A 15,204-nucleotide genomic window follows, 5' to 3' on the forward strand; every position below is an offset into this window, starting at 1 on the left:
CTCTGCGGCTCTCCAAAGGGGAGTCTCTATAAATGACTTCTGCTCAGCGGCTACTTGGTCGTCCATTCATACATTTGTCAAGCATTACTGCTTGGACTCCTTTTCCACTAAAGGAGGTCTTTTTGCTAAGGCAGTCCTCATTTGATTAATTAATTAGTTCTCCCTCCTACAAATTGTCACTGCTTTGGGAGTCTATCAAAGATGAGGAATACGTGGGAGGACACAATCCATTCGAAGTACACGTTACTTACCCCTGGTAACGTTCTTTCGACTGGATGTTTCTCCCACACATTCTTCATCGCCCTTCCCAGCCTACCCCGCCATACAATTTACATGTATTACACTCTGCGTTTCCTGAGAGCTTGCGGTCTGGGGTATGCCTGGTTATTTCCTCGATTGAGGGGAACGAAAAAACAGAACTGAAGTCAATGGGCACTGCACAAGCTATTTGTACTGCCGATTGCGTCAACGCTCAACAGAAGCCCTCGAGGGACATTGATGTCACGGCATCGAGTACAGCGCCCTCTGGCGAGAACATTTTTTCCGAAGCAGCAAAGATAGCGAGATATGAATATCAAAGATGAGGAATACGTGGGAGGAACATCCAGTTGAAAGAACATTACCAGGGGTAAGTAATTTGTTCTCACACAAAACATTCCATGTCAGTCACTCCTATCATTCCATGCATACCTGACAGGTCGCATGGAAAGAAAAGACACAACAGAGTACTTTACCTCTGTTGGTATAACATTGGAACAGCACCAGAGATAATACCCACAATCCCTGAATCCGGCAGACACTAATTCAGAAGTATTTTGGAAATACTGCTGGAATTGCTGTGACCACCAAACTCTTAACCCCCTTAATTACCGAAATGCTGGACCAAAAGCAGCCCCTGGGTTTCGGACATCGCCCCATTGGGGGTGCTAACCCTGGGGAACTAGGATTCAGAAAATACTGTCTTTCACACGAGATGCAAACTATAACTTTGTATCCAATAAATGGGAACCATTCTGCTTTGTCTACTTGATGTGTCCTAATGCTACTTTAAACACGTTCCCAATAACAGAATGAATGTCACATCGGTCTGTTCTATGGCACTAGTTGCTCTGGGCAAGCAGAAGTAGCTCCTGGTAGCTGCTAGTGTTCGGCTAAGGAGGCTTTTCTGGATTACAAGCAGGAGCTAAATAGATTGCAGCAATTTTGATCCCAGCTGAAATGTAAGGTAATGTAAAGTGGTCTTCGTACCTGAGCGCTGGGTTACCAAATTGTTCCAAAATGTAGGTATTTGATTAAATGAGGGATTTGAGCCAATTAGTTGGTGCTATGTTTATTTTTAGAAGTCGGCCGACATGTGTTTCGCAACTATGGGTCTTTTTCAAAGCGTATGGTATGATGGTGCAGTCATTGCTGAAGGTTGTTGGATTGGGATCCAAGGTACATTTTTATGTTCTTGCCCCGGTATGGTCTGGTTACCAGTGTAGTACCGATTTTGAAAGATCGCTGTGACTGCAGCACCTTCCACCTCAAGCCCAACCGGGCTCACAGCTGTGATAACTAGCATACTACCGTATTGCACACTGCTTTGGGCTATAGCTTGGACATCGGTCAGCTTTTCTAAACTGGAAATACAATAGTAACCAGACCATACCGGGGCAAGAACATGACAATCCAACACCCTTTGGCAATGACTGCACCAACATACCACACGCCTTGAGAAAGACCCGTAGGATCAAAACACGTGTCGGCTGACTTCTCAAAATAAATATAGCACCAAATAATTGGCTCAACTCCATCATTTCGTCAAATACCTACATTTTGGAAAAATGTTGTGACCCAGCGCTCAGGTGAACAGGGATCAATCTCTTTTCTGCAACATACCATTTGGAGAAAGAAGGGCACTTTCTCATTGGAACCCCATCACCAGGGTATTTTATCAGGGTCTAAGATCAAGCACAGTGATATACCTATTCTAGTGCCCCACAACTACTTCATAGTCTTGGATGCGCACTGCAGCCATTGTGGCGGCTTCCCTGCACGAAATAGGAAGACGTGTATATAATTCATTGACAGTATGCTTTTATTTTGAGTGTTATTTATTAGTATGGTGTACCTGCCCTACCCATATACAATACATGTTTGATACTGACTCTGCAAAATAGCTATATTTTCAAATGTTTGCTTCAGGTGCACCCAATGGCAGGTTACCATTATGTCTAAGACTATGATTTTCAGATATGCCCTCGATGCGAATAGTGGGGCAAGCTCCAAGTGAAATGTCCAGTGAATTGAGAGGCACAATTAAGAGGGGCCATAAAACGTGGCTTTATAATATAAAACACAGGATAGCCTTAATGTCCATCTGATCTATTCATGGCATAGCCCAACCTAACAACTCTTGTTAGAATGAAGTCTGGTTTCTATACATGGCAAAGAACTGGAACACATTCACCAGTATCTATATTTCGGAGTTCCAATTGTGAATCAGCATGATAAAGTCCATCTGGCAGCCTTGGAAGTCAAACTGGGCATGTTCACCTCTCAAGCTAAGATTATTCAATATAGATACGGAAAGTTTTCATTGACACCTGTACTGACGTTCTATTTACAAAAAGTAACGCCAGTTCTACTGTATGGCTCTGAGACTAAGAACACTATCTCTGAATTGGTGTGGATTAAACTTGAGGGTAAATTCTGACAGCGATTACTTAAACTGCCTAATTGTGTTCCAATTGACTGGATTAGAAATGAGCTGGGTCTTATCTCTTTGTATTCGAGGTACTTGCGGCAAATTATTGCATTGTTTAGGAAGTGCATTTTAGCAATAGATTCAACTATGTTGAACGGCATACTCTCAAGAAATGTTTTTACATCTGAAGATGTGTCCATGCGAAAATGGCGACTTCTGGTAGTGCAAGTCTTGGCACATGCTGATGTTTCACTCAATGATTTATTGCAAAATCCTGTGAGGGTGAAAACCAAATTATTTCAATGGGATTTGATTAAAACCTGAGAGAAGTGTATGCGTTACCAAGACTATAGGGACAATCCTTTCCATCATAAAAAGCAAAGTGCCCTAGAACTGTACCTGAAAAAATCCCATTCACCATCACATAGAGCAGACTTTATGCACTTAAGTTTCAATTTATGCAAAACTAAGGACATTCAGGCTGAATGGAAACTTATTTTGCCTGAAGATAATGTTTGTCGCTTTTGTAAAGTAGTTAATCAGCATGAAACTTTACGACATGTACTAATTGACTGTGGTGCTTTAAGATGCTTACATGTACAATATTTAAAAACATCTGTACGACAGTACAGAGAATTGTCTGCTGACTTGTTATGGCAACTGATATTTTGTGGTAAGATATCGCTGAGATTCGGGGCTGTTGCCTTTCTGAATGTACTAAAGTTCAAAGACATGCATACAGATAGTAGAACGAAGATTGAATACGTGTAGACAACTAAGAATCATGAAAGTGACTTCATTTTAAACAATTTGTGGAATCACACGAGAAGAATGTTACTATGTTGAAGAATGTTAGTAAATATTCATTGAACTTTGGAACATTCGTGATTCTCGAAGTTATTTTTATGGAGTCATGTGAAATATTCCTTTTACTTATCTTGATGATGAAATTGTTTGGACGAAGATGTAATTGAACTTGCATTGTAATTTTATATATTATCTTCTCCCTCTTTTCAATATTTTTCTTTTTTTTTTACATTTTCTACATGGGATTATGCTATAAATATTGTAAAGTTGATGTAAATCAGCAGAATCAATAAAAAAAAATGAAGTCTGGTGTCTATGAAAGAGTCATCCTTCTTGGTTTCAAGGGCCCAAGCACAGGACAGCAAACCATGCAGTGGAATACTTTTCGGGGGTTGGCTTAAGCCTATTGTGGCCCATTGCGGCATGCTATGTCATCGAGAAGTGACCAATATGTTGCAGATGGGTGAAATGCATTCTATTTTTAGGAAAAAGTGCTGATTTTGGTCAAGGGATTTGCAGAGCCAGTGGGTGGTACTGTGAACCCAAAGTTGATGTTTGCCAATTCTTGCCAAAATGTAGGGAGGGCTAGAAACATGTCCTGTAGGTTTGCTCAGCTGGAAGCCAGTCTGCAAACCCAAGTGAAATTATGCCATTGCCACGGCCAGAAGGATAGCTGAGGGGGAACGCGTTTGCCTTGGAAGCAAGACAACGCAGAGCAATATTAACTCCCCTTGAAACGGATCCTGATATGTGGTGTCCTGACTGAAGGTGACAAACTGTGCTCGGCTTCCACCCCACGCGATGGGCGGGGGAACCAATTGACAGGTAATGAATAACTTAAGAGTGCATTAGGGTGCTCAAAGCTTGGGGCATAGCTGCTTGCCATGCCCAGTAGGCACTACAGGTAGGCTCAATGTGTCCAGTGACCAATCAGGTTGCTCGGATGCGTCCCCCCACCCCGCCATCTTCCCTTCACACTCCCTTCCCTTTCAATTTCCCATCCCTCCCCACGCCCACTTACCTGATGCCTTCCGCCCCAGCTGCCGCTGCATCATCCGCTTGGAGCCCCGTCTTCCAGCTCCATGGTGGCCATCTTGGATTTGTTTTTTTGCATCATCCCGTTCATTCATACAAAAGACATGGCTATCAGCACCCCGGGTTACCGGATTGGCTAGCTGGGAGGCTTCTAGCAACAATCACCCATTACATGTGCTGGAACAGGTGGTAACAGCACCGGGGACCCTCGTTAAAGGCCCTTGCTACACTTGGGCCTATTAACTAGTTTGCTGAAGTGTGATGCTTTGTCTTGCGTACAAATATAGAGAAGAGGAACCCCCAGAACTACTAAAACAGGCAGTAGTCTTTCTACCTTTTGTTTAGGGGAATTTAAAGAGACCATATATAGAGCAACAAGGTAGGGTTTTACAAAACAGCACTTCCACAGAATCAATTGATACTTACAAAACATATACATTTTATTCATAATCCATAAAAAACACTAAAAGATAAGTTAAACATTTATAAAAAACAAAGTGCTAGTGACATAGAAAAAGGTAGTGCTTTAGTAGCAACAAATCATTCCTGATGTCAAGAAATGGTATCAGTTTACTTCATCCTTCTAATTCAATCAACATGTAGAGATGGAGTGTGATCAATAAAGATCTCAATACATAACTAGTATAGTCAATTACTAGTATTATGTCTTGTGTAACAGTTCATTGTAAATTGTGCAAAGCAGTTAGTACTTTTGCACACATAGGAAGCTCTTTTTGGCATTGTGTAGCAATAAATGATAGCTCAGTGAATTAAGTGCTTACCACTAGTCATTGTATTCCTCCTGCATTCCAAGACAATAAATCATACTTGTTTTACCCAACAGATTTTTTTGCATATGTTTGGTGCTTCACATATCCGCTTTAATAAATAATGGTGTCTGTGACTAATCAACTTCCGTGGCACCAGTGGTCCAGGGATGAATATCGATTCCTAAACCATCAATCAGCCCCACACCTCTAACAAACCAGATGGGATCCGAACAGATTGGAAATAAGCAAATTGTAAACCTCCTTGTCCAATTTTGGTAACGTGCATGGACTGGAATGCTTATCTCAGAAAGGTCGTGGATCTTTGATTGGTTGTAACACAGCGAAAATACACTTATTACCCATTGATAAAAAGGGACTGCCCAGTCAAGGTTATAGAACAATATCGACTTTATTATTATCACAACAGACAGTTCTAGCACACTACAAAATACAACCCACCCTGTAAAGGAATGCAGTGGACAGACCGTTTCACAGAAGGAAAAGGGAAACTCTCTGGATACTGACAGGAGGGTAGTTGGAATAGTTAATAATCGCAACAGTTCAAGAATACTTTGTTTCAGCACAAAGGGAGCAATGGGTCATAAAATGTCATTATGGGCCTTCATAGAGGACCAGGGGGAAAAAACCACATGCACCTTGTGCTGTAGGAGTTCTTGGTGCTCGACAGGGTCGAGTCGGTTTGCAGCTTCTGCGACAAAGTTCAAGCCGAGAGACAGCTGTGGGTATCAGGCAGCAGGCAGTTCGGCGAGCAAATCTGGATGTGGCAGCTCAGGGTCAGGAATCGTTGCCTCAGTGCTGTTCAGTGGTTCTGAAGCACTGGTTGAGTTGTCTGACAGCTTTAGCGACTGCGGCGTAACAGTCAGCGGTGCAGTCGGTTGCAGCTTGAGGGGCTCGACTGGCTCAAAAATATCCTTCAAGGCGGACGTCAGTAGATTCTTGTCGATGCACTCCTCCTAGCTTCTTCACTGGGCTTGTGTCGTCCTTTAAGGCAGAGTAGAGTGTTGAGGAAGCTGCCTTGTCCATGGTTTGTTTCAGAGACTCTCTGGCACTTCCCACCTAGGAAACTTGCTGCAGAGCCTGGCTGGGTACCTGTTCTGGAGCTGCTGGAGGGTCCCCATCTTCGTGTCTGTGGTGGATCAAATTGTTGCTCTGGTTGATGGAGCTCTCTGTGGTTCCTGATTAAAGCAGCATGTCTCCCTTGAAGCTGCGGCAAGACCAGACTTTCTGGCTCTGTCAATCCACATACTCAAACCTTCCGAATGGGGTATCACTATGGGGATCACTGCTGTACGCACGCAGTCCTAGACATGACATTTGACTGTCAATCGATACTGAGTGTGGGATCTGTCTTCAGATTAACACGGTGCATATGAAAAGGTGTTGGGGTTACCTCTCTCCTTTGTTAGCCTCTGCAGCCAGGCCCATGTGGGCCTGTTTGAATGAAACTCTGATTAGTATGTGAATGCTACCACCAGCTACCGGGTTTTAACAAATGGACATGGCAGATCCATGGAGCCTTTGTTCGTTAATTAGGCTCGCCATGGCAGGGGGGAAGGTTTGGCCCTCCCCCATCTTAGATGACATGGTGTACTCCTGGCGGTCATATCCCAACTAAATATGACCGGGGGGACTGCCTGTAGGCTTTATCCATCCAGAGTACACAGGTCTGTGCGTATGTCGTTCGGTGAGCATAGGAAAATGTGTGCAGATTAGCCCCACACATTTTCCGGAGATTGATATACCATCATTCAATTTCATTTAAAATGTCAAAAAATCCCAGGCAAGTGCACACCCACTGTGCGGATGGTCGAATTCCTCCCATGCCCGCAAGCCTCAACATGTGAACCACCACCCTACTGAGGGTCTGTGTCATCATCAAGGCAAATCTACCGGCTGAGACCATCTACATTTCCATGCTGGGAGCCTGGCTTGTGCTAGATGTCAAAATCTAATCCCTGTAGGTATATGCCCCAATGCAAAAGCTTAGGGTTCTCCTCTTTTATAGCCATTAACCATCGAAGAGGCCGGTGTCTGGATCGTAAAGTTCAACCCAAAGATGTAGGGTTTCTGCTTATCTACGGGCCACATGACCGCATAAGCCTCTTTTTCAATGACAGCCCAGTTCCTTTCCCTTTTGGTCAATTGCGTGCTAAGGTAGGCAACAGGCTGCTCTACCCCTTGAGAATTCCGCTGCGCTAACACTGCTCCAATCCCAAAATCACGGGCGTCTGTCTGGATAATGAACTCCTGGCCATAGTCTGGCACATTCAGAACTAGGGCCCTGAACAATCCATCCTTTAAATCCTGAAAGGAGGTTTGACAGGAGGTGGTCCGAGTTAACTTCTTCAGCATTTTCTTGGAAGTTACATCATTCAGGAGCATGGCAATGGTCCCATATCCCTTGATGAACAACCAGTAGTACCCAGTGAGACCTAGAAAGGCTCTCACCTGCGTCTGCGTGATTGGGATGTCCTAATCCTTCACAGCCTGTACCTTTGCTTTGAGAGGTTGTTTCTTACCTCCACCGACCGTATGGCCTTGGTAAGTCACTGTGACCTGCGCTATCTGGCACTTCATGGCCTTGATAGTCAGACCTGCATTCTGCAGCACCTGAAGCACTTGTTTCAGGTTGGATAAGTGATCCTCCCAGGTGTGGATGAACACAGCAATGTTGTCTAAAAGGGCAACACTGAAGTTTTCCAGTACAGACAAAACCTGGTTAACCATCTGCTATAAAGTGGCAGGGGCATTCTCAATCCAAAGGGCATCACAGTGAACTGATAATATCCTCCTGGGGTTTAGAATGCTGACCTCTCTATCGCTCCATTTATCAAGCCGACCAGCCAGTACCCTGCCATGAGGTCAAAGGTACTTTTGTACTTGGCAATGTTGAGCTTGTCAATGAGCTCATCTGCCCGAGTAATGGGGTAAGCATCTGTCTTTGTGACAGAATTGAGACCCCTGTAGTCCACACAAAAGCGAACTTCAGCCTTCCCACCGCTGGTCCTTTTTGGGATCAATACCACTGGGCTAGCCCAGGGGCTGTGGGATGGCTCTATCACTCCTAGGAACAGCATCTTGCAAACTTCCTCCTTGATGGTGTCCCTGACCTTTTTGGACATCCAGTGAATCCTACTCTTCACCGGCTTACTGCCTCCAGTGGCCACATCATGGGTGCATCAATCTGCGCAACCTGGTGTCAGCGAAAACAGACCGGCAAACAGTCCCAGTAAACAACCATAGTATGTCAGTTGCTGTTCTAACTGGTCCGCTGCAACGTTGACACCTTCAACTGACCCATCTGCCTTCAGTGTGCAGTAGGTCTGGGAGTGGATCGGTCTTCTCCTCAGTCTCTCCATTAGTCACTAAGGCCATGCCCAAGTCAACCCAGCTATAATGGGGTTTTAGCCGGTTGACCTGAAAGACCCTGCACATCTGTTTATCCTTTCACATCAATGAGATAATTCACCTCACTGACTTTTTCCAGCACACATTAAGGCCCAGTCCACTTGTCTAAAGGGCACTGGGTTTGACAGGCTCCATATTCCACACCCACTGGCCTGGAGAATAGACTGTCACTGTGGCCTTCTGGTCGTGCCAGTGCTTCAACAGCTCCTGACTGGCCTTTAGGTTTTTCATCCACTGTTCCATGTACTATGTCATTCTAGACCAAAGACCAAGTACATAGTACACCACATCTCGCATAGGGGACGAGGGGGTCGCCCTCCCATCTCATTCACTAGACTGAGGAGACCTTGTACAGGGTGTCCAAACAGAAGCTCAATGAGGCTAAACCCTTTGCCGTTTTCGGACACATCCCTCTAGGCAAACAATAGGCATGGCAGGAGAATATCCCATTTTCTCCTCAGGTGCTCTTCCAAGCCACCTATCATGCCTTTCAGGGTCTTGTTGAACTGCTCAACAAGCCCATTTGTGGAAGGAAGGGTGTAGAGAACCAGTAGGTGACTTCACACTCTTCCCACATAGCCTTCAAAAACGTGGATATGAAGTTTGATCCCCTGTCAGAAACTACTTTCTTGGGGAATCCAACACAGGAGAATATTCCAATCCAAGCCTTTGCAACCACAGGGGCTTTGATGCTCATCAGAGGGACAGCCTCGGGCTACCTTGTGGTGTGGTCTACCACCACCAAGTGTATCTGTTCCCTAAGCTGGTTTGAGGATCCAAAGGACCCACATGGTCCATGCCTATTCTCTCGAAAGGCCCCCAACCACGGGTAGTGTAATTAAGGGGCCTTTGTGGCATCACCTAACTTGCCAGAAGCTTGACAAGTCAGGCAGGACCGGACAAATTCCTTAACTTTAACGCCAAACTGTGGTCAGTTAAAGTGCACAGACAACCAGCCAGTCTGATGTCTTAGTCACTCCCAAGTGACCCGCTTATGGAATTTGGTGAGCCAGATCCAAAAGGAACTTTCTGTTGCATTGGGGAATCACCAACCTTCTGGTGCCCTCATCCTCCAAGTCTTTTGGCTCACTGCACAGGAGACCATCCTCCCAGTACACTTTGAACAGTCCAGGGGCCTCACCCTTAGCCTGCTCCTCCGCCTGCTTCCACAGACCTGCCAGAGTGGGACACTCTTTCTGGGTTTTAAACATGTCAGTCTGATCTGGGCCCCTAGCTGATGCAAACTAATCCAGCTTGGGCAGACCCTTAGGATCTGCACTCAGCTGGCCCTCCACTTCAGGTTCCATTGCTCTGCCACGCACCTCTTAAGTCACTTAATCCTCTGCTATCAAAATAGGGTCATCAGTGGCTACTGGCCCCTCTCTCGCAGGAGTAGGCGACTCAGCAGTCTGTGGAACTGGACCCGGGGCTACTGGCCACACTGGTCCATCCAACAAGCCCTCCAGAAGCACTCCAGGCCCTACGGCTCTGAAGTGTTCAATCTAGCAATCTCTTTGGCCCTCGATCGGTTATCAGGAAGATAATGACCCAACAGACAAAGGACAGCGATGGAGTCTTTCACTGCTAAACGGTGCAGGGTCGTTTCACCTTGTCAGCTGAACTCTGTCTACGAGGGGTACTTACTCGTTCTATCAAACCCACTGACACTACAATCTTGCCCATCGATACACTGGCCTGGCCCTACCCACTGCCGGTGTCATGATTCCTGTCCCTCTTGTCCCCAGCCCTCCAAGTTGTCAGGCTGGAGCCAGGCCACAATCACCTACATGGCCCTCAAGGGCCTCTCCGTCTAAAGACTCACTTGGAGTCAGACTTGGCGCTTGTGCACCAGACTCACTCACTCCCATAGGATAACATTGGGGATTGGACTTGTAATGCAATGATGGGGACAAGATGGATGCCCCCACATATTTGGGTTCCCAGAACTGCATGTGCAGTCTAGTCTTTTGGGTGTGGTTCAACCCAGAGGCACCTGGGATACCCAGAGACTTTTTAAGCCACACCCAGGCTGAGAAGCATGCTTTGCGTTTTCTGCACCTGCAGCGTGACACTTGTGTTCGGATCGGTCTCCAGTGGGCCTGCATCTTTCTTCTGCGCTCAACTCCTGCAAGAACACCATTAGGAACAGCCTTACCTTGCAGCCCTTCTGCCCATCATTCAACGCTCCTTCCTAATGAAGACGAAAAAAACAGAGAAAAGGCATTAGTAAGCATTTTACAGCTCTTCGCTTATTTTTTTTCAAATACAGTACGAGCTTCAAACGCTTACCTGAATCCCAGCCACTCTGGGGGAACTGTGTCTCCGGAACTTCTCATCCATCTGCAAGGCGGAAAAGACACTACAGGTTAGCGTGGAAACCTCTAGAGGCGCTGCATACCGCGCTTACTCACCGCATTTGTTCTTCATAACCGGCATCCACGCTGACATCGCGGCACCTAAAAGACACAGAAAAAGAACTCCGTTCAATACAAATACGAAAAGGGTGCATCGCGCATCATGCTCTCACTCACCTTCAGCGCCACTCATCTCAGCAGCACGCCACCATCCCCGGATGCCGGCCATCATCTAAGAAGGAAAGGAACAAAATTAGAGAACTGTTCAGACTCATTATACTTACCAGTCGGACTCTCGCCAGTGAAGTAACTAGGCACCAACGAGCCTGCATCAATCAACACGCCCCTGCGCTGAAAGCAGGACAGAGAGCACACCATCCAAGAAAACAAGGTGAGCTCTGGATCAAAGGGAAGGGTTGGACCCCGGGGAGGAAGGGGTTCAAGCACACAGAAATGATAGGGAGTTAAACTCTACCAATCCTGTGTTTCAGGCCCAGTCGCCAGTCGAATAGCCTCCAGGGAAGGGTTCGAGGTCGTAAGAGGCCAGGACCGGCTAGGACCGGCTGAGTGATGTCCCCGTGGATACCAGGTGAGCGTTAGAGCCGGGTGACAGCAGTGAGGCTAGCAGCAGTGTCTCAGACCGCAGGAGTTTTGTGTTCATTCACATACATATGTTCTGGATAGAGTTCAGGGATCTCTTCTGGAGACTGGGTACCGTTCCCACTCCAACCAATCCACATTTTGGCCACTCATTGGCTTAGTGGGAAGTCTTCCTCTAGGAGGCCCACAGTAATGACGGCCTCCTCCACAAGTCCACTATTCAATGTGGCTTGCTTGGGTAAGCCCTTGCAAGCAGGATCCCCTTTCCTATGGACAAGCTCCTTAAACGCGAAACAACCTTTGGGTGGAGAGAACACAGGTGTCCCAATGTTAGGGGTGACCCACTCTTGTTTATTCCATATATCACATGTATACAAAGAACAAGAAAAGATGTGAAAACACCAAAAAATATAATACATTGATGAGTAATACACAGGACAAAAATTGTGGTTCATCACATACATGTACAGAATAGTAACAATTATCAAAAACACATTTATAACTCGTATGAATGTGATACAACACATAATCAATTTCTTGGAATTGTGTAAATATAGATTCCACATAGGATGGTCATTATACAGAGTTATAAATACACCCTGCCATTTCCTAGAGTTGTTAAAACAACTGTGTTTCGTCCTGTATAGAGTTTTAGGGATGCCCTCATTTCAGCAGCCTTCATCGGGAAAGAAGATGATTTCAGTGTCTCATTCAAAGAGGTAGTCTATGGTCAAGGATCTAAAACATAAGCACAGTGTAGATCTAGTATTGAATGGGGTCTTATCTGGGTTATATTTGAAAGAAGCATGCTTGCTTATTTATTTTATTCCCCACAATGGGACACTTACCGTGCATTGAAGTATCATGCACTCTGCGAGAGAGGTCTGGATGAGTTTTCTGAGTTTTCTGACATTCTGTATGGGATCTGCAATAGCGACATGCAGAAAAGATTCAGACTATGAACCCTATCACAAGTAGAGGGGACATGCAATAAGGTAGTCCAGTTACCTTCTGGTTGATGGGTCCACATCTACTGATGTATAGGCTCCAGAGAGTGTCTCGGGCACTAGTCCTGTAGAATAATTACATATACTATTGATACACTTTTTGAGTCCCAATTGTTTGTTGTGTTATACAGTATAAGGTGTGGTATCTGAGTAATATGTTATGTTTTATACTGTCACAAGTGTGTGAATGCTCCAAATGTCTGGCCACTTTTCTTTATGAGCTCTCTGAAGTTCTTGAGGGGTTTTACAGAACTTCCTGAGGAGGGCTGCCTTCATGCTCACACAAATTGATCTTTCCTCAGGAGTTAACTGAAGAATTGCATCAGTCCCTGGTGTAGGTAAGCGACTCATCAGGGCTGCACCCCACAGTACCTGGTCCACCTCCTGTACCTGAAAAGCAAGCTCGAGGGCTCCAAACCAGGTCAAAAATATCCTTCCCAACTTCGTAAGCCTGCACTAAGCTTTGGGAATGTGGCGCCGGTATATATCTGGGCACCCTGGTTTGAGCCATTACTGCTGCTTTTGGTAGAGGTGGGTCTGTTGGCCTCCTTCTTGTCAAGTGCCAGAGTGTGGACCTCTCCCGCCCTGTCCCGCTCCATTGCGACCTTGTCCCACTCCATTGCGACCTTGTCCCTGTTTTTGTTCCTCCAGCTCCTCTCCTCCAACAGGAGCTTTCTAGCTATATTATATCATTAACAGCCGGGACAATTATTGGGCCACTTAGAGACTGTACTGAGGCCTGGGACATGTGGGATGCCGCACTAGCCCCTGACCTCCTTGGTACTCTAGAGTGTTGAGAAACCATGCATGCCCCCCAGTGGGATGGTTGGCGAGAAACAATGCTCTTGCTGTCATCCTCGTCATCTTCCACTACCCCTGCCGGAAGGTGGTCTTCATTTGGGTACACAGGGTCTAACCCATCTCCTGGGGTGGGGTCTTCTCCCCAACCACCCTTGCGTCTAAGCATGGAGGCTGGCCAGAAGCTAAGGTTTATTAACCTTAGTGCTGTGGGGAAGTCCCCTCTCTTGACACAGGCCACGCTCGAAATCCTTGTCCAAGCCTTTCATAGTCTCTGCCAAGATCCATGATTATTGAACAATACCTAGCAGAGTCTAAATGTTGCCTCCAACAGTGCATTTATCGTTGGGTGACTAAGCTGTGAGCAAGACTTCAACTCAATCTGACCACCTGCCACCAATGTGACGAATCAACTTACGTGGCACCAGTAGTCCAGGGATGAATATCCGTTTCTAAACCATCAATCAGCCTCAAACCTCTAGTACACCAGAAGGGACCCAAACAGATTGGAAGCACAATCAAATTTTAAACTTCCTTGTCCAATTTTGTTAATGTGACAGTATCCACACGTAAGAACATACTCCAGTTGGCTTTACCATTAAAAATTCTTGCAAAAGTATCAACACATGCACAAACTGGCTGTACTAAAATGCCAGTCGAGCTACATAATAACTTATCATGCTTGCTTTATCAAAGATGCCCAATACAAAATGTAATACCACAATAAAAAATGACTAGATTGACTCCATTTAAATGTCAGTCTAGCAACATAATAACACTTAGGCTTTTTTTTATCAAAGATGCCTAGTACAAAATGTCATGCCACAGTAGGAATAATACCACTGATCCTGGTGGTTTATCAAAGATGCCCGATAGAAAATGTCATGCCTCAGTATGAAATGGCTAGACTGGTTGCATATAAAATGACAGACTTGCTTCGTAATAACACTTATCATGCTTGCTTTATCAAAGATGCCCAATACAAAATGTTATGCCACAAAAAGAATAACACTGATCATGCTTGCATTATCAAAGCTGCACAATATAAAATTTCATGCCACAATAAGAAATGCCTAGACTGGCTGAATTAAAATGCAAATCTAGCTGCATAACACTTATCATGCTTGCTTTATCAACCATGCGCAGAAAAAAATGCCATGCCTGCTCCATGGTGTGCCAGCGCCTTGTAGTCAGACATAATCACATTAATGATAAATGTGATTATGTGTGATTGCGAGGGGCTGGGTGGCACAGAGGGCAGATGTGTCAGAAGCTGGGGTCCCAGGGTACATTTGTGGCATTTTTTATTGGGCATAGATGCAAAGGAAAAACTTCCACGGCCACCCCCTGAGGCCGAGTGCCTCACAGGCACACATTGTGTGCATGTGAGGTGCTGGGGGGCCCAGTGATGGTATTTTTTACTGGGCATCTATCAGATGCCCATTAATAAATGCCATTCCTTCCCTCATTGCCCTCCAGCGCCTCATATGCCAGATAATCAATTGTATAAAACTAGATTAGCCACGCCAAAAGTCATCATCCAACTGACCTCAAGAAGTCCATACCTTATGGGGAATTCTTGAGAGCTAAGCGTATATGCAGTTCAGATAACGATTTCCTTAATGAAGCTAAACTCATTGGCAAGAGATTTTTGAGTAGATGGTATGTCAAGAGCTCAGTGGTTGAATGCTACGATAAAGCAGAAAAATCCAATA

The sequence above is a fragment of the Ambystoma mexicanum genome, chromosome 3q (genome assembly GCF_040938575.1).
Source record: "Ambystoma mexicanum isolate Mex_15411 chromosome 3q, UKY_AmexF1_1, whole genome shotgun sequence".
NCBI lineage: Eukaryota > Metazoa > Chordata > Amphibia > Caudata > Ambystomatidae > Ambystoma > Ambystoma mexicanum.